Source organism: Sciurus vulgaris (assembly GCF_902686455.1).
Source record: "Sciurus vulgaris genome assembly, chromosome: 7".
In the NCBI taxonomy this organism is placed as follows: domain Eukaryota; kingdom Metazoa; phylum Chordata; class Mammalia; order Rodentia; family Sciuridae; genus Sciurus; species Sciurus vulgaris.
In genome coordinates this window covers 65,495,645-65,521,113 of record NC_136467.1, presented here as the reverse complement: position 1 = coordinate 65,521,113, position 25,469 = coordinate 65,495,645, and the positions used below count along the sequence as shown (strand labels likewise).

The 25,469-nt window shown below is 36.0% G+C and overlaps 1 long non-coding RNA gene across 2 annotated transcripts in view; it reads right to left on the bottom strand.

Moving 5' to 3' along the window:
• The window catches only part of LOC306666385, a 45,788-nt gene extending 20,752 nt beyond the window's left edge, over window positions 1–25,036 (bottom strand). Inside the window, exons 1-4 of one of the 2 annotated variants that reach the window (XR_013765294.1) lie at window positions 24,720–25,036; window positions 24,521–24,627; window positions 24,321–24,397; window positions 7,560–7,656 (exon numbers count right to left, since the gene is read on the bottom strand). This is a non-coding gene — a long non-coding RNA (uncharacterized lncRNA). Of the gene's footprint in view, window positions 1–7,559; window positions 7,657–22,509; window positions 24,398–24,520; window positions 24,628–24,719 lie in introns of those variants that run through there. The other variant, XR_013765295.1, reaches the window with a different exon arrangement.
• Between the last annotated feature and the right edge of the window lie 433 nt (window positions 25,037–25,469).

Below are 25,469 nucleotides of genomic sequence, written 5' to 3'. Positions count from 1 at the left end.
AAAGCCCTAGTCGAAAGTAAATCAAGTCACTTTCCATGGCATAAGTCTGTAATCCCAGCGACTTGGGTGCTTGAGTCAGGATGATCGGCAGGTTCAGAGCCAGCCTCAGCAAAAACAAGGTGCTAAGCAACTCAGTGAGACCATGTCTCTAAATAAAATACAAAATAGGCCTGGGGATGTGGCTCAGTGGTCCAGTGCCCCTGAGTTCAACCCCCAGTATGAAAAAAAAATAAACTAAAATAAAAGTAAATCAAACATGTTGTATGAAATGTAACATTTCAAATGTTAAATCTTAGAATTTAACATTTATCTTAGAAATGTTTCCAAAAAATATAAACATTTTTACTCTCCTTAGGTCAAACAGCAAACCTATTGGATAAGTCCAAAGGAAAACACTGTACCTAAATGAAAACATTTACATCTGTAGAGTTTACACTTATTTTCTCATTTAATCTGTACAGCCTTCTCCTCCTCCTCCTCCTCCTCCTCCTCCTCCTCCTCCTCCTCCTCCTCCTCCTTCTTCTTCTTCTTCTTCCTCTTCTCCTCCTCCTCCTCCTCCTTCTTCTTCTTTTTTCAATGTGTGGTATGGAACTTCACACGTTAGGCAAGTGCTCTACCAGTAAACCATACCCCAGCCCTTTCATAGCTTCTTTCTAAAGAACTATTATTTATTCCATTTTATAAATGAGAAAACTGAAGCCTAGGGAAATTTTTAAAATTGTATCCTGGTTAAAATATTCAGGGATAGAAGGATATTCATTTTAAGGACTCTGATAGCCAAGCCAGAGTCTACCACTGCTTGCCCTCTTAACCACAAGTATTGGACTATTCAATTTTTATTCATTTGAGAAGATAGCCAATATTTATGGGAAAGACGGGAGGGTTAAAAAAAAAAAAGGGATTTTTGAGCTGGAGAAGAGGTAAGATATTAGTGCTTAGCCAGAACAGAGGACCTCAGAGTTCACCATAAGGCACAATAGGAAAGTGATTGCAATATAAGAGGACAATTTAGGTGAGTCCAGGGGCAGGTGAGGAGGGATTGTAAGAACCAGCAGCAGGGGGTCGTGAGCCTCAGCTAAATTGGTGTGAAAATCAGGGAAGAGTGAGGAAAAGGGTCGGGCAGGTGGGCTTCTCCTGGGAGAGCCAAGCACAATTATTCCAATAATAGAGGTGAGGCAGAGGTTGGGAGGCAAGCTGGAGGCACACTAGTCACCTGGGAAAGAGACCTCTGAAGGGAAGAGGTACTAATGAATGTGATTTATGTGAGTTCATGTTCATAAGACTGTATAAATGCAAGTTGTTATTGCTTAAGGAGTCTTACATTCACCAGAAAGAAAGTGTTGCAAAAGACAGATGTAGGAATAAGATATTCTGTGCAAATTAACTGAGGCTGCTATTCTGTAGCTTTAAGAACATTCTATCTCTGAGTATTCCATTGCTTAGCTTGAGATGGTCAGGGCATGGATTAATGGTACTCATGGCGCTTTCAGAAGTAAGGAGAGAAGTCTTCAAAGCACACCTTGACAGAGACAAAGGTGCTGCTGGAGTTGTTAAGAAACAAAAAGGAGCCCCTCCTCTGGGGAAGAAGTGAGCATCATGCAGAAATATTTCAAAGGAATCTCTGATTGGAGGAGAGTCCCAACAGGAGTGAGACAGGTCTGCATGAAGGGAACATATTCAGGAGATGTTCACTGCAAGGGCTTACATGTGAGTTTGAGGATGCCTAAGTTGAATAAAAAGTCATTTTCTCCTTCTATGCCAGTGTTTCTTAAATTGAGGCCCATGGACACATTTTGAGAAATCTAACAATTTTTATTGAATAAGAAACTGTCAAACACTAAAATCCTTTCTGAGTTGATCTAATTCTTTAGAAAGAAATGTGGGCATCCAGGGGCCCTTTTATGAAGGGAATTTTTAAATTGTGAATAAAATTATATATAAAAGTTAATGTTTTTATGAAAGTAGATGGGCCTCAGGCTTGTAGGGACTTTGTAAGTTAAGCATAGGGTTTGGTCAGGTTGGGACGGAAAGGTCAGAGCAGGCTATGAATGTCTGACCTGACCCACTGCACCCTGTGGAGAGTCAGTGTGAGAAAGGACTGCAATGGTTGAAAGGCTCTAGTACCTTCCATGACTAGCAATCAAGAGGACTTTGGTTATTGGTGTGGGGAGGGTACCATAATATAGAAGCCCTGGAGATAACCTAACAATAGCAAACAAACAAACAAACAAACAAACAAAAAACAGCTTTTTTAAATTAGCATTAGAACTCAGGAAAAAAATTAAAGGAGCCTGCCACAGGGATTATGTTCATGAAAAATAACATGCCCAGAAAGGCAATGATGACCTTCCAATTCTACTTCACTTCTTTCTCAATGAAAATTTTGTTTTGTATTTAGAGCTCTTAATATCAGCAATCAGAAGTCAATAAAGATAACTTTAAATCAGTGATCACAACATACTGATAATCACCAGGAGATGGTTAGCTGTTTATGGGTAAGGTACTATCTCCTAAATAAACATTTCATTGACTTACTATGTCTAATATTATTCATTATTTTAACTTTAGAGAAATCAGACAGAGATTATAAGAAAAACCTGGAACAAGTCTATGAAATATGAATATATTATTTTCTTAAATCTGACTGGCCCTTAAGGCCAAATTGTAAAGTAAGATGAAGGACTCAAGAAGCAAAGACTTAAATAGATCTGTCCACTGTGTTGAAAATTATGAAGATTTTGACTCATTCCCAAGTACCTTCACTAAAACTGGGATAATATCCCTTAGAAAGAACCCATTATTGTATTAATTTAGTGAGCAGTCTATTGTTTGAGGTGATTTTTAAAATATTCAGGAGACAAACATTTTGAATGTTTTAAGAAGTCTCTTAAAAGCAATTGTAGAGGATTGGGAAGACCATACTTATAAAATGTAAATTAAATCCCAAATTAAATTCAACATAAGAGAATCTAGGGATAAATCTAAGTTTCAAGGAACATTATGCTTATAAATATTAGGGTCTGTTTTAGTCAGCTTTTTCATTGCTGTAACTAAAAGACCCAACCAGAACAATTGTAGAGGAGGAAAAGTTTATTTGAGGGCTCACGGTTTCAGAGGTCTTAGTTCATAGAAGGCTGGCTCCATTCCTCCTGGCTCAAAGTGAGGCAGAACTTCATGGCTGAAGAGTGTGGCAGAGGGAAGCAGCTCACATGACAATCAGAGAGAAAGACTGAGAGAGACACTGCACTCTCTAGATATAAAATATATACCCCATAGCTAAGCCCCCCAATGAACCACTTCCTCCAGCCACACCCTACCTGACTCCAGTTACCACTCAATTAATCCCATCAGGGATTAATTCCCTGATTAGGTTAAGACTATAACCCAATCATTTCTCCTCTTAACCTTCTGGCATTGTCTCGCACACGAGCTTCTGGGGGACACCACATCTAAAACAAAACAGGGTCCTTTATAAGAAAAAAACTGATTATGCATAAAAAGCATACACAAAGGTGAATATTTCAAATAAAGATAGTAGGGATCCAGGAAAATAAGGAATCTTGAAGATTAAACATCCTTAGCTTTACAAGAAATCCTCCTCCTAGAAGGAGCTAGAAATTATGATGTTCCTTCATCTTCTGAGTCACACAACACAAGGGCCTGAGATCTTTTCACTAGAATAAATTAAAGGTTATCTTTTCTCATAATTAGGGCAAAAATAAAAAGCGGTTACTTGGCATTAAAATTAACATATCAAAATGACTTCTATAAGCAGACAAGAACCAGGAATACAATAATCAGCCAGGAGTTAGGGATAAATCATGGGTAATTTTGTAGTTTAAAAAAATTTAATGAACATTATACATTACAAAATAACGTATCACTACTTCGTGAAGTTAAACATTCAATTGTTCTGTTTGTGTGTGTGTGTGTGTAGTATAATATTCTGCTCCTAGGTACACAAACACACACACACACACACACACACAAATATATATGATCAGAAGACGAACTTGATGGTTTCACCAGGAGATGTGCAAAATGTTCGGAGCAGTGTTGCTTTAATAGCAAATAATAGAAACAGCATAAATATCCATTACACTACCAGAGTACAAATAACTGAAATTAACCCATTTGTGGAGTATTAGACAACATCAAAAATATACAATATTGATCAACCTTAGAACCACAAAAATGAAGAGGAAAAGAGGAAAGTCGCAGAAGGCTACAAAAAGTACGACATTTTAATAAAGTTCAAAAACAAGACATATAAAACCACATATTCTTTAGGGATACATAAATATGTGCTTAACAGACTTTTTTTTAAATAAGGAAAAATTTAACACCAAATTCTCTCCAAAAATTGGATGGCATAAGGAACTATGCTGGTAGACAAATGGTATTGGCAATGTTCAATACAGAAGTAAGATGGTGAAGTTAAGACTGCAATTCATGGCATTCATGGTATAAACCCAGGTTCTGCAGGGCCTTACTTTGAACTTTTGGGTTTTGATATTCCTGATCTCTCTGTTTCATGCACCCACCAAAGAGCTGTTTTCGGCAGTTATTTTCTCTTTAGGATACCACAGTCTCCTCTTTGTGCCTCTTCAGCCCTCTAACAGCTATCTGTGCAACCAATTTCCCTATGTCAAATTCTCTGCTGAGATACCCAATGTAACTTCACAAGCATCTCCAACAAAAAAAAAAAAAAGAAAGAAAGAAAAGAAGAAGAAAAATGATACCCAGTGTTTACATCTTATTCTTGACTAGAACTTGACTAAGAGATGTATCTATTTCCTTCTAATAGTGATCAGAGTGCTTCCTAAGGACAAGGCACATTTCTGATTGATTTTTGTGTCTTCAGGTCCTAGGGACAGAACCTGGCCCAAAGAAAATATGTATTGAATACATGAGTTAATGATGGAGCTAAGGAGTAAAATATGAGCAATTCAACCAAAGCAACAGAGATGAAGATGAGAGGAAAATCAGGACTATAAAGTTAATGAGAAGCCAATTTTCATTTCAAATCAAAAGACCAGAGTAGGATATTGGACATACTGCCACTTTTCCATTACTATCTTCAAATAGTGTGGCAGTGAAAATCTCTGTTATGAAATGCTCATTCCCCAAAGTTTCAACCACAATTAACTCATGTAACACAACTAAGTTTCAGCAAAGAATGAAAAAAAAAAAAAATATGACTAATGTTCTTGAGTTTATGATAAAATTTGAACTTATAATTATGGAAAGAAAAGAAGAAAAGCGTCAATAGAAAATTGGTAGATTTCACTTTGATGAAAGACAAAAAAAAACAACAACAACAACAACAGACAACTCTTAAAGGGTTTAAAATCATTTTTATGATTCAATAAACTGCTGATCCACAGTTAATTATCAGAAGTTAATTGGGAAGTCTTGATATCCATTCCTCCTCTTTTACTTACCACAACCAAAGTTTCCCCTGAAAATTCTATTAGAAGTTCTCAAAATTATTACTGTTTCTTAGATCACAGACTGAATCTGTCTTCTATTTATGGATTCTTCTCATTCCACAATTCTATCCCTATCACCCCAATTCCTATTCCTGTTCATTCTCTGTATTGAACTAGTAAGGCAGGTAAAATGTAAATGTGTCTCTTTCAGATAAAGAGTAATGAAATCTAAGAAAATTAGAGAAAATGAAAGCCAACATAATAAATTGACAAGTTTGTAAAATATGTACCACATTCTCTGTCACAAAGCATATGATTAACAAGTTGATGATGGTCATTCCTGCTGTGGTGGTGGCTACTGATACTGCCTAGGTCATTTGCAAGTAACACTATTGTAATGAAAAGCTATGGAAAAACTAAAACACATGGCCCCTGTGCTCAATGAGCTCCAAGGATGACATAACCACCACTCCACACAGGGAGACAAATTGCAGCAAAGGGCAAGGCATTGCAAATAAAACTCTTTATCACTTCAAACATGGCACCTGGTACAGATAACAAGCCAAATGCATAGCAAATGCAAACTACAGATGTCAACCAGAGGTAGGGAATATATTGAACAAACCATCTCCCTCATTTAAATAAAACTCAAACATTGAAAAGATTTACCTTGAAAGGGAGTGGCTACCTCCACTCCTTGTTGACTTTCTCAATTTCACTGATCCTGTCATTCAGTCTACTCTCCTGAGTGAGGAGCATGGTTCAGGGGTAAGAGATGTGTGTGCACATGAATGTGTCCGTGTGCCACGTGCCTGCATGTGCTGTACATCCAGTAGCGCCACTGTCAGGTACATCAAAGTTTCAGTTGCTTACTCCGGATCTCTCCCTTGTGAAGAGTGCCACCTTTAAATGCACCACATAGGAACCACCACTTCCTTGCCTCAAGACTTTTTGCTAAAGTTGAAGAGTTATTCTCAAGAACCTACAAATCCTAAGAAACTTCCTGTTCTAAGTGATATATCTTCTCTCTTAATTGGCAATTGGCAATAATTAAGCAGGTGAAACTCCACCTTCTCAGGCCTAACAACCTCGCAATGCATTACTCATTTGATTGAGTTGTATAAAAATTGCATACAAATAGGAAAAGCAGAAAACCACACCCCCCCAAAAAAAAAAAAACAATTTCAGACATAGCCAAAATCTTTGATCATCCTCTTCACTGTCAAAAGTGTCATCTTTCGATATTTGACAACCAGTAATATCAGTTGAGATGTATGGCAGACATTTTGGTGGAAAAGATGAAATATGCTGATTTCTTTCTGGCAAGGCCTTTCACTCTTTCCTAAGTATGGCCATACAATTGTTAATAACTACTGAGTTCTTACTTTACATTAGATGCTATTCTAGGCCTTTAGGAACAAGGTAGACAAAAATCCAGTCCACATAGAACTTCTACACTTGTATAGAAAGACTAAAAATAATAAATAAATAAATAAGATAGTAGGTTAGGAGGAATAAATGCTATGGGATAAAATAGAGCAGTTAGGGAGTGGGGAGGATATTTGAGACCAGAATGGTTATGATTTCAAATAGGGCAGTTAGGGTAGACCTCATTAAGAGGTTAGCATCTGATAAAGATCTGAATAAGGTGATAGAAACAATCGTGGAGATACATCAGGGGAAATGTCCCAGGGAGAGTTAATAGTCAGTTTAAAGCCTTGAAAAGGGAGCATGCATAGTCTGTTGAAGGATCAAAAAGTGGGCCCTGGTAGAAGCAGAGTGAGCAAAGGGAAGAGCAGAAGAGAATGGCAGAGAAATAATGGCAGATCAAATTTTCCTGGGCTTCATGAACCATTATAAAGATTTCAGATTTTACAGAGAAGAGGGAATCCAAGGATTGTGGGGAACACTTGGAGGTGGGGAGTAGTGTGAGGGACTAGAGTGGAAGAAGGGATCCATATAAAAGACTATTGCAGTGGATGGAGAGAGGAAGGGAGCTCAAACCAGGTAGCAGTAATAAAGGTGATGAGGTATCAGATTCTGGGTACATTTTGAAGGTAGAACGAGAAGGATCCATGAGATGTAGGGTATGAAATAGAGAATCAAGGTTGATATGAAGGCTCTTACCTCGAGCAACTGAATAGGTTGAGTGAGATGAGGCCACAGAGAGAGATGAGGACACCTACACATATTTGGGGGGAAGCTCAGGGCATCTGTAGGACAACTACAAAGAGGGAGAGGTCTTCATGAGAAAGACCTTCTTACATCAGCCATACAGTTAGAAATTCATTCTGTGTTTCTTAGTGTTTGTCTAATGCAAATTCCCTACCTCTCATTCAACCTTGAAAAAAGAACCTTTTTAAAGAAATATAGGCAGGAGGAACATGGTGTGTCTCAAGGGTTTTTAAAATTTTTATATTTGTTCTCATTAGTTATACATGACTATAGAATGCATTTTGACACATCGTACGTAAGTGATTATAATTTCTCATTTTTCTGTTGGTACATGATGTAGAATCACACTGGTCATGTACTCATATATGTACACAGGGTAATGATGTCAGATTCATTCTACTATTTTTCCCTACGCCCACACTCCCCTCCCTTCACTCCCCTCTGCCTAATCCAAAATAACTCTATTCTTCCCTAGCCCCTGCCCTTGATTGTGAATTAGCATCTGTATATCAGAGAAAACATTCGGCCTTTGGTGTTTCGGGATTGGCTTATTTTGCTTAGCATGATATTCTCTAGCTCCATCTATTTACTGGCAAATGCCATAATTTCATTCTTCTTTAAAGCTAAGTAATATTCCATTGTGTATATATATACCACATTTTCTTTATCCACTCATCCAAGGGCACCTAAGTTGGTTCCATAGTTCAGCTATTGTGAGTTGAGTTGCTATAAATATTGATGTAGCTACATTACTGTAGTATGCTGATTTACATGCACCTCAAATAGAGCATTAATCTCCAGGATACATAAAGAACTCAAAAAACACCAAAAAATCAAATAACCCAATCAATAAATGGGCTAAGGAACTGAACAGACACCTCACAGAAGAAGAAATACGATTGATCAACAAATATTTGAAAAAAATGTACATCATCTCTAGCAATTAGACAAATGCAAATCAAAACTTCTCTAAGATTTCATCTCACTCCAGCTAGAATGGCAATTATCAGAATACAAGCAACAATGAATGTTGGCAAGGATGTGGGGGAAAAGGTACATTCATGCATTGCTGGTGGGACTGCAAACTGGTGCAACCACTATGGAAAGTGGTATGGAGATTCCTCAGAAAACTTGGAATGGAACCACCATTTGACCCAGCTATCCCACCTCTCAGTGTATCTCCAGTTTTTAAAACTTATTAAAGACTCACATGACTGAAAGATATCAGACCAGTTTAACCTTTGCAATATTTTTATTTTATACTTATAAAAAGGAATGAAAACTTAATACCCTGTCTTAAAGGTAATGTGTCTCTTTTGGTGGTGTTTTCCTAATATTATATAGCTTCTACAGCTTTTGTTTGATTAGCATGGCTTTAGTTCCTATCCTTTTACTTATAACTTATTCCTGTCTTTATACTTATAGCATGTTTCTTATACACAATATATAATTGGCTTTGTTGTTGTTGCTATTTTCTTATCTAATTTGACAATCACTGCCTTTTAGATATCGAGACCATGAATACTTAGTGTGTTTAGTAATAGTTGTTTTAAGTCTACCCCTTGTTACGTGTTTTCTATTTATCCCATCAGTTGCTCTTTGTTCTGTTTTTCCTCTATTTCTGACTTCCCTAAGTTTGGGTATTTTTCAAGATTTTTGTCTTCTCTTTCATTGTCTTATTAGACAAGGCTTTTTGCTCTGTTCTTTCAGTTATGGCTTTAGGGTTTGTACTATAACTTATTACAATCTACCCTGGAATATCAATATACAACTTCACATATAGCATAAAACTTTATGATAGTGTGTTTTTATTTATCTCTCCCCTGAACTTTTTTGACTTTCCTCATAGCTCTTACTTCTCCTTATATCATAAACCACCATACACATTATTATTTCTGCCTTAAATGGTTAATTTTATCTTATAGAGATTTAAATATCATATTTATTGGCATAGTTACTTACTCAGTGTCCTTCATTTTGTTCTACAGATCTAGATTTCCATCTGTTATCATTTTTCTTCTGCCTGAAAGATGTCCATAAACATTTCTTAAGGTATAATTCTAATAGTGATGAATTCTTCCAGGTTTTACATGTCTAAAAATGTCCTATTTCCCCTTTGTTTTTTAAATACATTTTCATTGAGTATAGAATTCAGATAAACTGCCAAAATCCACTTGGGTTTCTCCCTCCCTGTGCTGTGGCCGTGAAACTCCAAGAACTAAGCTGAGACTATTGTAGGACTTACTTCTTTACATTCTCATCGCTCAGAAATCATGGTTCTTTCACTGACTGATGCCAAAGTCGTGAAAATTGTCATCTCATGTTTTTAATAGCTTAGTACTTGTTTGGGGTAGAAAATTAAACCTGGTCCTTCCAAATCAGGTTTTTAAGACATAGAAAAAAATTAGGCAAATTCTATCCAAAATGACCATTCAGAGCTATTTCAATTGATGACTTGTTAAAGAGTGGCCAAGGGAAAAAGAGAGAAATAAAAATTGGAAATCATGTTGATTCTTCAACTAAGGAAAGACACTGCTCGCCTCCTGTTTGGCTAATTAACTGTAGTTGTCCCAAGAGGATTCTTTATCTTTCTATTGAAAATTGAGTTGAATGTAAACTCAAAGAAGACCAGAAGATAGAGAGAGAGTTTGGTCAGATTTTAACACTAATTTTCCAATGAAATAAACATTTTTCTTTAACTGGGAGGTTACAATGTTTCCCAAACCTTTTTAATTTATCTCCAGCAAAACAAAGAGTGACCTACACCCAGATTAAACACTAGTAATGAAAGGTTGTATGCATCTGTTGACTTGATGAGAAGATAAAATAATTATATTTTTAATGAATAATAAAACAATACTTTATGCACTTGTCAAGAAGGGGAAAAAATACCCAGCTATTAAATGCCTTTTAATCAGGGCTATATTTTCCCAAGAAATGTGAGCTTTAATAACAGAGCTTTAAGGGGTAGTATAAAACATATGTTTCTGAATTAGAAATATAAGACTAAATTTATGAAATAATCTTCACAGTAAATAATACTTTTCCAGCAAAGATTCATCCTATATCTGTTGTAGGAAAAGGACATCAACTTCATCTCACATAGTCCATCAATCAGCTTTGAAATGCAAATTTTTGAGAGATAACAGAGATCACATCACCTGTGGAAAATATCTGATCAATGCTATGAAATTTTCAATAAAGGTAGGAGTTTTAGTCTGTAAAGATTCTTCAATTAATATATATATATATATATATATATATACACATGCACACATGTATTAAATTCAAGAATAACAAAATTTCTAGGAATAATAGAGAGCACAACCCAACAGTATTAATAATTATTGTATTTTTAAATCCTTGTTGATAAATTTCAGCTTCTTTCCTTAAGATACTCTCTACACAACAAATGTGGAAAGAGGCATGAAGGATATTCATTGATATAAAATTAAGCTGAAAGATACTTTGGCCTCAATTATCTAGATATTTTGAGCAAATGCCAGATGGTTTCCTCATTCTTCACTTCCTTTGCAAGAAACAAACAGCTTATGTCTTCTTTTCAGGAAAAAACTTTGCTTCCATTATATTACTGACAAATTTCAAAAGTATAAAATGACTTGGAGATGAATCATCATGTCTAAGAGACAAGAGATTTGAATAGTTTTCCCTTCAAGATGAACTTCTTGGTGGTTTCAAAACAAAGTTCTGGCATTTTGAATTCCAGGATAACAGTGTCTGACCCACACCAAGTGGAACTTTAGTATCTGTAACTATCTAACCTGATGACATATCTTGGGGTTTATGGGCTCTCTTTCTCTCCTCTAGTCATCTAGCATGGCACCAAGTCTCTGATCCTCTTTTCCACCTTCTCTGTTATGTCTAGGCCCTCCTGGGCAGGCTGGCACCAAGTCACTTTGACTACCCTTCCTCAACCCATTCTTATAGCAGGATTTCTGTGTTGACAGCAGAAAAGGGGAAGGAAGAAAAAAATGATAAAAAAGGAAAAGTAGGTCTGTTAAATAAGCAAATGCCATGATTAAGTCATAGTCAAATTAAATGTTTTGTGTTATATAAATTAAATTAAGATGTACCAATTAAATTTTTCAAAATTCAACATGTGATGTTAGAGATAAGTAAATCCAGCCAATGCACATGTTGTAGATGCCTATTCAATTGAAGCTCTTATATGTCAAAGGATTCTAGTAGCAATTACTTTCAAGGAAAAAAAAACTAAAAGCTTTTTAAATTAAAATTATAATTCCAGGCTGATATCCTCCAATGTTTAAGAGATTAACAACAAATAATTCCTTTTATAAGTCCAATTCATTCTATCATCTAAGGAGGGTGTTCTGTATCCCTGGAAGGCCCATCAGGATGTCACACTGGTAAATGTACACTGCAGTAACCTAACATTGTTATACAGCTAGGAATGTCTGGTAACGACTCTATGAAAAATATTAAATCTGAAATCATCTCTGTCACGATCCTGGAGTAGTCTAAACCAAACTGTCAAACTTCCTTTTTAGGAAAACCCTTGCTTTGCTTACAGTTCTGCCTGTGACCCACTGTGCCTCCCATCAGGGCTAGAGCACAAAGCAGTCTCCTTAACTTTCTTAATAAATGTGTGGATGCCACAACACGCATTTCAAAGAGATGTCCTCTGTCCTTAATCCACAGTGGAGCATAACTGATGTACTCCAGGCTTGATGGAGTCACCTTGATGCTTTGGACACTGTGCTGCACTCAAAAGTACAATTGACAATTAAATTTAAGAATGTTTTGGTAGAGTGCTTGCCTTGCAAGCACAAGGCCCTGGGTTCAATCCCCAGCACCGCAAAAAAAAAAAAAAAAAAAAAAAAGAATGTTCATTGGACCGCTTTTTGTAGGTCCAAGTTCTAAACTTGCATTATATTGAACATCAAAAGATTAAATCCTTAGGCAACTCCTGTTCATGGCACGACCTTTACAAAAGACATTATAAGAATGATCCACATTGAACACACTTTTGTATGTATGAAATAGTTATTAAGGATGCTTGTCCATTCAGTAATTCATGTTACAAATGTAACAGTTACTAGTGTTAGTTTAGGGAACACCATCTCCGCCAAGGGTCTATTATATCTTCTTTTCCACATAACCAGTTGGGTAATTTGCATCATGTCCCTTTTGCCTTAGCTGCCAGAAAGCTCACAGACTGATTGGGACATAATCATAACCACCTTACATTAGGGTTATTGTTTTTTTCTTCTTAAACTTCTTTTCTTCTTTAAAGAATTAATATTTTATCATAGTTGTCCCTTAGTGAGCTGACATAATTTCCTTCTAGTAAAACTGAAAACACATCCATGTCCTCACTCCAAGCTTACACAAGTGCCCAGGGTACACAGGTGCCCAGGTTTGTTCCCATTTAGTCACATGTACCCTTTACCCTCCCCATGTACACAAGTTTCTATCATTTTCCTTGCAGACAGATATGTTGTAGAATTCTCACTATGAAATAAAATTTATACTTGATCCCACATGCCCTAAAGTTGTGTCCATTTATCTGCTTCTCTTTAATAGTAAAACTCCTAAAACTAACACTATAAGTTCACTGTTTCCAATTCTTTTCCATCCATTCCCTCTTGAATCCCCTCTTGCTAAATTTCATCCTTGAAATGCCACTAAGCCAGCACTCTTTAGGGTCACCCCTGACTCTGTGTTGCTGAAGCAACCAATCCTCAGTCTTTAACCCCCAGAGTAGGTAGGATAAGGGAGGCATTCTCCTCAGGCCTGAATTTTAAAGGGGTGCCAAAAACTGTTTTTACACAGTATTTTAAGTGAAGTGTTTTAATGCAGTATTTTAAGTGAAAATAATTGCAAAAATATCATGATAACACATCAAAATTTTAAACTAAGAAAAGACTGGCCAGGCCAAGTCTAGGGCAAGGGAAGCAAGGTGAGTCCTGTGAGTATACTGTCAGTTCCAGCCTTAATTATGATGCTTTACCAGGTGTATCAGTCAGCTTTTCAGTCCTATGACAAAATATTAGAGACAACAGACTTAAAGCAGCAAAGATTTGTTTTGGCTCACATTTTCAGAGGTTTCAGTCCATTGTCAGCTGACTCCATTTTTTTCTGGGCCTGTGGTGAGGCAGAACATCGTGGTGGAAAGGAACTGGTGAAGCAAAGTTGCTCATCTCATGGCAGCAGGAAAACAGAGAGAGAGGAAGGGGCAAGGAACAGCATATGGCCCCAAGTCACACCCGCAAGGCCTTCAACTAGCTTCCACCTCCTGTAGTTTCCACCACTTTCCAATAATCCATTCAGCTGTGACTTGCAATAGATTAATCCACTGAAGAGGTCAGAGCCCTCATTATCCTATCATTCCCCAAATCTGAACATGGCTGCCTTAGGGATTATACCTCCAACACATGAGTCTTTGAGGGACACTTCATATTTAAACTATAACATTAGGGATTTTTTGAATTAATTTTTTATCTGTACATATTTATTTATTTATTTATTTTTATTTTTGCAGACCACATTTTGATTCATTGTACACAAATTGGGTACAACTCTTCATTTCTATGGCTATACACAATGTAGATTCACACAATTTGTCAAATCACACATGTACATAGTATAATGATGTCTGTCTCATTCCACTATCTTTCCTTCCCCCTCATTTCTCTCTACACAATTCAAAGTTCCTCCATTCTTCTCTTACTCCCCCAGCTATTATGTATCATCATCCACTTACCAGAGAGACCATTCCACCTTTGTTTTTTGGGAATTGGATTATTTCACTTAGCATGATATTCTCCAACTTCCTCCATTTACCTGCAAATGCCATAATTTTATTCTTCTTTATGACTGAATAATATTCCATTGTGTGTGTGTGTGCATATGTGTGTGTGTGTGTATCACAGTTTCTTTACCCATTCATCTATTGAAGGGCATCTAGGCTGGTTCCACAATCTAGCTATTGTGAATTGATCTGCTATAAACATTGAGGTGGCTGCATAACTTAAGCATGCTGATTTTAAGTCCTTTGGGTATAAACCAAGGAGTGAGATAACTGGGTCAAATGGTGGGTCCATTCCTAGTTTTCTGAGGAATCCTCATACTGCTTTCCAGAGTGGCTTCTCCAATTTGCAACCCCACCAGCAATGTATGAGTGTACCTTTTTTCCCCACATCCTCACCAACACCTATTATTGCTTGTATTCTTAGTAATAGCCATTCTAATTGGGGTGAGATGAAATCTTAGGGTGGTTTTGATTTGCATTTCTCTAATTACTAGAGATGTTGAACACTCTTTTATATATTTGTTGATCACCTGCATATCTTCTTCTGTGAAGTATCTGCCCAGTTCCGTAACCCATTTATTGATTGGGTTCTTTGTATTTTTGGTGTAAAGGTTTTTAAGTTCTTTATAAATTTTAGAGATTAGTGCTCTATCCGAAGTGCATGTGGCAAAGATATTCTCCCACTCTGTAGGCTCTCTCTTCACATTATTGATTGTTTCCTTTGCTGAGAAAAAGCTTTTTAGTTTGAGTCCATCCCATTTATTGATTCTTGCTTTCATTTCTTACACTCCGAGAGTCTCGTTAAGGAAGTTTCCTCCTAAACCAACATAATGAAGATTCAAGTCCACTTTTTCTTTTATTTGGTGCAGGGTTTCTGGTCTAATTTCTAGGTCCTAGATCCATTTTTGAATTGAGTTTTGTGCAGGATGAAAAATAGGGGTTTAATTTCATTTTGTTACATATGGATTTCCAGTTTTCCCATTATCATTTGTTGAAGAGGCTATCTTTTCTCCATTGTATGTTTTTGGCACCTTTGTCTAGTATGAGATAACTGTATTTATGAGGGTTTGTCTCTGTGCCTTCTATTCTGTACTATTGGTCTACCTGTCTATTTTGGTGCCAATACCATGCTGTTTTTGTCACTCTTGCTCTGTAGTACAGTTTAAGGTCTGGTTTTGTGATACCTCCTGCATCACTCTTCTGCTCAGGATTGCTTTGGCTATTCTGGGTCTCCTATTCTTCCAGATGAATTTCATAATTGCTTTCTCTATTTCTATGAGGAACATTATTTGGATTTTGATTGGAATTGCATTGAATCTGTATAGCACCTTTGGTAGTATGGCCATTTTGACAATATTAATTCTGCCTATACAAGAACATGGGAAATCTCATCTTTTCCATCTTCTGAGGTTTTCTTTAATTTCTTTTTTTAGCGTTCTGTAGTTCTCATTGTAGAGGTCTTTCACCTCTTTTGTTAGATCGATGCACAAGTATTTATATATATTTTTGAGGCTATTGTGAATGGAGTAGTTTTCCTCATTTCTCTTTCAGAGAATTCATCACTTATTAATAGAAATGCATTAGATTTATGCATGTTGATTTTATATCCTGCTACTTTACTAAATGCATTTAGTAGTTCTAGAAGTTTTCTGGTGGAGTTTTTTGGATCCTTTAAATATAGATTCATGTCAACAGCAAATAGTGATAGCTTGATTTCTTCTTTTCCTATTTGTATCCCTTTAATTTATTTGGTCTAATTTCTCTGGCTAGTGTTTCAAGGACAATATTGAATAGAAGTGGTGAAAGAGGGCATCCCTATCTTCTTCCAGTTTTTATAGGGAATGCTTTCAGTTTTTCTCCATTTAGGATAATGTTGGCCATGGGATTAGCATAGATAGCCTTTACAATGTTGAGGTATGTTCCTACTATCCCTATTTTTTCTAGTGTTTTGAGCATGAAGAGCTGCTGTATCTTATCAAACACTTTCTGCATCTATTGAAATAATCATATGATTCTTAACTTTAAGTCTATTGATGTGATGAATTACATTTATTGATTTCTGGATATTAAAACAACCTTGCATTCCTGGGATGAACCCCATTTGATCATGGCGTATTATCTTTTTAATATATTTTTGTATGTGCTTTGCCAGAATTTTGTTAAAAATTTTTGTGTCTATGTTCATCAGGGATATTGGTCTAAAGTTTTCTTTCCTTGATGTGTCTTTTTCTGGTTTTGGTATCAGGGTGATACTAGCTTCATAGAACGAGTTTGTAAGGGTTCCCTCCTTTTCTGTTTCATGGAATACTTTGCAGAGTATTGGTATTAGTTCTTCTTTGGAGGTCTTGTAGAACTCCGCTGAGAATTCTCTGGTCCCAGGCTTTTCTTGGTCAGTAGGCTTTTTGTGGCTTCTTCTATTTCATTGCTTGAAATTGATCTGTTTAAATTGTGGATGTCCTACTGATTCAGTTTGAGAGGATCATATGTCTCTAGAAATTTGCCAATGTCTTTGAGATTTTCTATTTTGTTGGAGTATAGATTTTCAAAATAGCTTCTAATTATTTTTTGTATTTCAATGATATCTGTCATGATACTTTCTTTTTTCATCATGAATTTTAGTAATTTGAGTTTTCTTTCTCCTCTTTGTTAGCATGGTTAAGGGTTTATCAATTTTGTTTACTTTCTCAAAGAACCAACTTTTGTCAATTTTTTTAATAGTTTCTTCTGTTTCAATTTCACTGATTTCTGCTCAGCTTTCATTTATTTCCTGTCTTATACTACTTTTGATGTTGACATGTTCTTCTTTCTCTAGGACTTTGAGATGTAATGTTATGTCATTTAATTGTTGAATTTTTATTATTTTATTGAATGTACTCCATGCAATGAATTTTCCTCTTAGTACTGCTTTCATAGTGTCCTGGAGATTTGATATGTTGTATTGTCATTCTCATCCACCTCTAAGAATTTTTTTTATCTCCTCCCCGATGTGTTCTGTTATCCATGCATCATTCAGTAGCATAATATTTAGTCTCCAGGTGTTGGAGTAGTTTCTGGTTTTTTTTTTTATTTTATCATTGATTTCTAGTTTCATTCCATTATGATCTGATAGAATACAAGATAGTATTTTTTTTTTATTTACTAAGGGCTGCTTTGTAGCGTAACATATGGTCTATTTTAGAGAAGTGTCCATGTGTTGCTGACAAGAAAGTGTATTTGCTTGTTGATGGATGGAATGTTCTATATATGTCTGTTAAGTCTAAATTATTGATTATTTAGTTCTATGGTTTCTTTGTTCAGTTTTTGTTTGGAAGATCTATCCAGTGGTGAGAGCAGTGTATTAAAGTCACCCAGTATTATGTTGTGTTCTATTTGATTCCTGGAATTGAGAAGGATTTATTTGATATACATGGATGTTCCATTGTTTGGGGTATAAATATTTATGATCATTATGTCTTGCTGATTTAGGGTTCCCTTATCAGTATGAAATGTCCTTTATCCCTTCTGACTAACTTTGGCTTGAAGTCTATTTTATTTGGTGTGAGGATGGAAACACCTACATTTTTACTGTGTCCATGTGTTTTGCATGTTTTTTCCCATCCTTTCACCTTTGGTCTGTGGATATCTTTTTCTATGAGATGAATCTCTTGAAGACAGCATATTGTTGGGTCTTTTTTTAAAATCCAATCTTGCAGTCTATGTCTTTTGATTAAGGCCATTAATATTCAGGGTTATCATTGAGATATGATTTGTATTCCTGGTCATTTTGGCTTATTTTCTGTTTTTAACTTCAATTAATTTCTCCTTTGATAGGCTTCTCCTTTACAGTAGTTCCTCCCTTTGCTGACTTACATTGTTGTTTTCATTTCCTCCTCATGGAATATTTTGCTGAGAATGTTCTTCAGTGCAGGATTTCTATTTGTAAATTCTTTTAACTTTTCTTTATCATGGAATGACTTTATTTTGTCACCAAACCTGAAGGTTAGTTTTACTGGGTATAAGATTCTTGTTAGGCTTTCATGTTCTTTGAGAGCTTAAAACATATTATTCCAAACCCTCCAAGTTTTTAGAGTCTGGGCTGAGAAATCTGCTGATATCTGTATTGGTTTCCCCCTATATGTAATCTGATGCTCTACTCTTGCAGCCCTTAAAATTCTATCTTTACTTTGTATATTAGGCATTTTCATTATATGTACCTTGGTGTGGAACTGTTGTAATTTTGCACATTTGGTGTTCTGTAAGTCTCTTATATTTGATTGTCCATTTCATTCTTCATGTTTGGGAAATTTTCTGATATTAGTTCATTGAACAGATTGTTCATTCCTTTTGTTTGTATCTCTATACTTTCCTTAATCCCAGTAATTCTTAAATTTGGTCTTTTCATGATATCCCATATTTCTTTGAGATTTTGTTCATGATTTCTTGCCATCTTCTCTGTTCAGTCAACTTTATTTTCAAGATTAAGTATTTTGTCTTCATTGTCTGAGGTTCTGTCTTCCAAGTGATCTTTCCATTGAGTTTTCTATTTGGTTTAATGTTTCCTTCATTTCAAGGATTTCTGTTTGTTTGGATTATTTTTTCAGAATCTCTATCTCTTTATTGAAATGATCTTTTGCTTCCATGCATTTGCTCTTTTAACTGTTTACTGGAGTGATCATTCATTGCCTGCATTTGCTCTCTTATCCTTTGCTTTGTGGATCATTTTAATGAACTCCTTTTCTGACATTTCTTCTACTATGCTGTTATTGAATTCTATTAATATAGCATCTTGGTTTGTTTGGGACACTTTCTTCCCTTGTTTTTTTATATTGTTTGTGTATCTTCCCTTCTAGCAATGTGGATCTGAGGTATTACAGTTCCCCATGCAAGGCTTACAATGACCCTGCAGGTTTCCAATAATTCACTTTTAAGGGGAAGATCAATATTAGCAGCACCCAATACTCAGCCACAAACCAATTAGCCCCTGTGAAGATGTTAATAGTATTGTCATAATAAACAGAGAGGATGAGTTTGATTATTATCTACAGAATAACCAATAGGTTTGTAATGAGATCTATGAGTTCTAATGATATATAAAAAGGATGGGAAGGGGTGTAGGATGTAACTGTTAATGGGATAAGAAGAGAGTATATAGAGGTACTAGATCATAGGAAGAGTGAAATTGGAATCAAAAGAAGTTTGTCATTAGCATGACAAAGGGGAGAAAGAGACTCTGAGGAAACAGGTAAATAAAAGGAAAACAGAAAGAGCAAGAAAAATAAAATTTTAAATTTTAAAATTTAAAAAGAAAATAAATCTCCAGTATAACTAGTTATACACTATTCAAACCTCCCAGTGTTCAGAAGCCTTATGCATGAGAGGTACCTGACAATGAGCTTCTAGTCTTCATCAGGTTTCTCAGAATGGGAGCTGCCCCACCTAAAGATGGCAGCTTCCACTTCAAAGGTAATCCAATATGGCTGCACCACCTTCCAGAATGTGTTGGTAGATGGGGAGCTGCAGTGCAGGGAAGTGGGCAGGATCCTAAAGAAGTTCCCACTATATTCATTTTTATTATTACATGAAGATATTAAACATCTTGATGACTGACTGTCTTTGTGCCCCCTTTAAGTTTAGCACCCAAGGCAAGGGACTTACTCTGCTCTCATCATGATAGCATCAGTCCTAGAAGAATCCACTTTCTTGACTCACTTTCTGAATTTGGCATCCAGGGCACCCATTGTCTCCTTTCTCTTCTAATTTCATTGTTACTCCTTCTTGGTGACTTTTGTTGGTCCCTCCTCTCCTCCAGCCTCTAACTGCTCGGAGCTCAGCTCTATGATGTCTCCATCTATACGCATTCATCTCTCTACATGACCTCACCAGGCCCATGGATTTAGATGTCACATAAGCCCTAACAACTTCCAAGTTTTTATCTTCAGTCCACACTGGTTCCCTGAATTCCTAGCTAGGTATAACCATTTCACATTTAAAGTGAACAAACGCCACTTTCTATTTTATCGCTTATACTATCTCCCCCTAAAATTATCTGCTTCTCAATAAAGAGCTATTACATTCTTCCCAAAACTCAAGCCAAAAACTTTGAATTACTTTTATCTTCCCTCTTAACACTCTCAGTTTATAAATGATCCAACAGCAATCCCTGTTGGCTCTATCTTCAAAATATATACAGAATCCATTTCCTATTACTATTCTAATCCAAGTGACTGTCAGTCCTTCCTCAAACTGATTACAGTATTCTGTAACTGGCCTATTGGCCTCTTTCCTTTGTTTCCCCTATAGTTTACTTCTTAAGAAAGCAGCCAAAGTAATAACTGTTAAATGAAAATCCTATTATGCCTTATGCTTTAAACCCTCCAAGAATGCCTCATTCACTCAGGATAAAATCCAGAGCTTATAATGAAGCCTTGAACATGGGTTTTCATATCTGTAAGCCAGGTGCAGTCATGCTCGCTGATAATCCAAGCTGTTTGAGAGACTGAGGCAGGAGGGTTGCAAGTTCAAGGCCAGTCTCAGTAATTTAGTAAGACCCTGTCTCAAAATAAAAACTAAACAGTATTGGGGATGCAGCTTAGTGGTAGAATGCCCTGAGTTCAATTCCCTTTTATTTTAGTCAGCTTTTTTGCCACTGTGACTACAAGATCTGATCAGAATAATTGTAGAGGAGGAAGAGTTTATTGGGGGCTCACATTGCACAAGTCTCAGTCCATGGACGGCAGGATCCATTCCTGGGGGGCTTGAGGTGAGGCAGAACATCACAACAAAAGAGTGTAGTGGAGGGAAGTGGCTCACATGATGATCAGACAGCAGAGAGAGAAAGAGACATCACTTGCCAGATACAAAATATATACCCCAAAGCCATGCCCCTAATTCCCACCTCCTCCAGTCACACCCTACCCACCTTCAGTGACCACTCAGTTAATCCCTATCAGGCAACTAATTCACTGATTTGGTTGAGATTGTCACAATCCAATCATTTCTCTTCCAACCTTCTTACATTGTCTCACATGTGAGCTTTTGGGGGATATCTCACATCTAAAACATAACACCTTTACGAAGAAAAAAAAAAGTATCTTTGGTGGATGGATGATGGAGAAAAAAAAATCACATATTCACTCTAAACCATTCACATTTCTGTTCTCAGGCTGCATGGGTGGAAGAAATGACAAAATTTACTGTGCATACCTGAACCAACCACTTAAACACTGCACCCTCTTCTTGTAAGCTTTTATTGCAAAATTATCTTAATTTGTTTTCAAAAAGATAAAACAAAAAAATAAATTGGCATTAATACAATGATCAGTACAGAAAGCTTCCAAACCCCTTTTTGTTTTGCCCACATTCCTGAGCTTGTGTGCATAGAGGTCACTTAGAGTGGCTCAAAATAAAGTCCTTCTACTCTATTGCCACCTGCTTCCTATAGCTGTAAGTCCCATCTGTTCCTATAGAGAATCATCTCTGAGCTAGTTTTCCATGAACTATTTTCTCTGACTCTTCTCTATCACTTTCTTTATTCTTCACGGAAAATCCCTTGTTTTTGTCTAACTAGCAATGATTTTACCCTTTCTCCTTACCAGGTGTGGCCCCAATTAAATACGGGTGTCCATTCTGCCCATGTGACTCAAGGCAAATCCTGATTAAGAATACAATTAGGATAATGCCGCCTCCTTTCCTAGCAACTGTTTATCACTCAGCTCCAATCTATGGGCATGGTCTGCTGGGGACTTTCAGAAAAGTTAACCTTTCAATAAAGAGGCGGATGCGATCAAAGATTCTTCTACTATTGGACATTTTGCTATCTGCATGTTACACCTGGGAACCTATCAGGCATTTTTGTAACCCTGAGGGAATCTATGCAGGGACAGTTCTAGAAATAGCTGATAAAAAATGATGGCAAAAAAACTGGGTTCTTAATTTATCAATGAGCTCATGAATTAATATTTCATTTACCCTCTCTCAAGATTTCTTGATATATGGGATAAAAGGACTTTCCTACTGTTTACACATTGGGTTTGGAATAGGAAGTCATTATTTGAATCCTACTTGATATAGACAACCATACAGAGTATTACTGTACAACATTTTAAAGAGATAGAAATTTTAACTGCCTTGATTTTATCATTACATGCTGTATTCAAGTATCAAATTATCACACTGTACACAATAAGTGTGTACAATTAAAATTACAACAGTCCAGTTGTACACACAATTGCATATAAGATAAGCTCCATATTACACATATAAACTTCTATCATAGAATAGCCCTTTTCAGCCTCCATGAACTGTTTCCTCAAAATTAAATCCCCAGAGTGGGGCATCTCATGTTGAGTTACCCATGTTAAATTTCACATAGGGCCCTGTTTCTTTGAGACCCTAGAAAAAGAAAGACACCTGCTTCCTTGGTGTGGCCCAGAAAGAAACTGGTTTACATATATAAACCCATGGGATTGAAATAACTAAAGTTTTATTATACATAATGACCAAAAACAGAACTATTGCTTATTATTATAAAATGAGATCTAAGGGAGAAAATTTGCCTTGAACTTTGTAGGAACTTTACAATCAGTTCAATGGAACCTCAACAGAATCTCACAAATAAAAATAAAACTGTTATAAGACATTTAAAAGAACCCCTACAGATATGCATAATTTGAATCATTGTGATATTTTTTAAGTTTCAGACATTCTGAAATTTCCGAATCAAAAGTATTATAACATAACTACTGAATGCCTCAATGACACTCTTAAATGTTTATTCTCCCATAAAGTATGTACTTCACTGAGGACTATTTCTTCTTTATAAAATTCACTTTCCAAAGTTGAATCACTGCATAGACTCCCTTGTTATCACTGGATTGTTGCTGAAGTCTAGTTAAAATAGTAAAATTCTGCTTTACTTCCTCCTTTTTTGGTCCGCTCTAGCTTTAATTCCAGCCTGGTGTTGGCAAGGGCTGGGAGTTTCTTCTCGAGTTTGGCTAAAAACTCTCACTCCGGAAACCTCTAGACGGACATCACAGAGATTCTGCTTGTTTATTTTTTCAATTTGTCATGCCATGCACAACCTCACTGATGCACGGAACATCAGTACAAAATGTAGAAAAGTTATTATGCTTTTTGCCTTCATATACCTTTGTTATAATGAACTGAGTTGTTTTTCCACAGGCAAAAGTTTTCCTAAAGTAAAACCATACAAACTAAAATAGAATAATTCAAACAGAAATTTTGCATTCATATTTTTACAGCTTCCTGCATAAAAAAAAAAATAGAGGATGTTGTGAAGTCTCCAGAAAACAAAAAAGTCTAACTAGAAAGGCACTTTTGAGAAGGCCTGAGGTATGTCCAAATTACATGGCAGTACATATTTCAAGGTTTAATCATTATGGGTCACATTATCAAAGAGGTCTCCACCCTGAATTACAGAATTATATTCACTATTATTATATTTCATGATAATAAATAAATATACATAGCCCAATTGTGTTAAGTGGGTATTTTAAGAGACAAAAGAATCATGATTAAAAAAAAAAAAAAAAAAAAAACAGGTTCTGCAGAATATCCTTTTATTACAGGTATGTAGGTCATTTGAAATTTTTGAGAATATAAATACAGGAAAGTACTTTTCTTCCTATCTTATAATTGTTCACTTGCAAATATTTAGAAATTCATGTGAGTGGTTTATAAGATTAGAAGATACAAAAACATTGTGAATTCTCTTCTAAAATAATGAAAATAAATAGTCCTAGTTCTGACCTTTCCCCCCAGTTGGGAGGCATAATATATTAGTTTAAATTAGACAGATCCAACAGACCCAAATTTGTACCCTCGCTCTGTCACCTACCAATCTATGACACAAATCCATTAACATTTGAGACAGAGCCTTCATCTATAAAATGGGAAGAAGGATCATCACTCCCCACACTCACTTCCATCACAGGACTTTTCACACTGAATTATAATCATCTGGTTACTCGTCCATTTCTCCCAAGACATTATGAGTTTCCTAGAAAAAAGAAGAGTATCTTAGTGTCTTTAGAGCAGTGGTTCTCAATCTTGGCTGAACACTTTAATCACTAGAGGAGCTCTTCAAGCTCCCAATGCCCAAGCCCCACTCAAACCACTTAACTGATTATCTCTGAGGATCATCTGAGATGCTGTTTTTAAGCTTCCCAGGCAATTTCAACATGAGTCAAGGTGGTGAACTTCTCCTGCTTTGGAGCCTTAGCGCAGTACCTGACACACAGGAAACATATTAAATAAAAAACATGAGTAAATTCAGTCAGCAAATAAGTGAAAGCTATCACAGACCACATTGTAATACTTACATCTTTGCTCACTAGGCTGAGAGCTCATAGGCAGTGAGAACCACAGTCATATTTACTTCTGTCCCTCCTTCTCTTCACACAGTGTCACTATCTTTCACATCCTCAATATATATTATGAGCTCAGCATTTTGTTGAAAGAGAATAACATGAAAAAAAAATAGAAAAGTTTTCTTGATTAATTAAAATTTTCTTTAAGTAAATGAACACAGTAAGAAAAGACTAGATGTTGTTTATAAGAGTTAAGCACACCATCCACAGAGGACAAGTATCACAGCTCAGTCACCAATGTTAACAATGCATTGTTTACTGAATGATTAAATTTTTTTTATTTAAAATATTATTTGTTTTTATTTTAACCAGAGGAACAGAAACATATTACAATGGAAAAGGGAATTAAAACACATGCACACACACACAAACCTCATTCTCTCCCTGCCCAAGCTTTGACAACCATTAAATGCTTTGATGGAATTACTTTGACACTTAAAAGGAAATTCTCACTGAAAAATCTTTATGTAAGCTAGTAATAATTGGTACAAAGACAAAATAAAAATAAATATGTGTGTTTTTAAAAGGCCAAATGTAAAATCAGCCAAGTATTTGAATGACAATGATTTCATGGGTAACCACATCTATACAATAAATTGACATTTTTTGGTATAGAGCCACTGTTTCCATCTACTGGAATTTTTATATCCTATTATGCAATACCATTGTACAGATGCCTAGGATGATAAGACCCATGGCCCC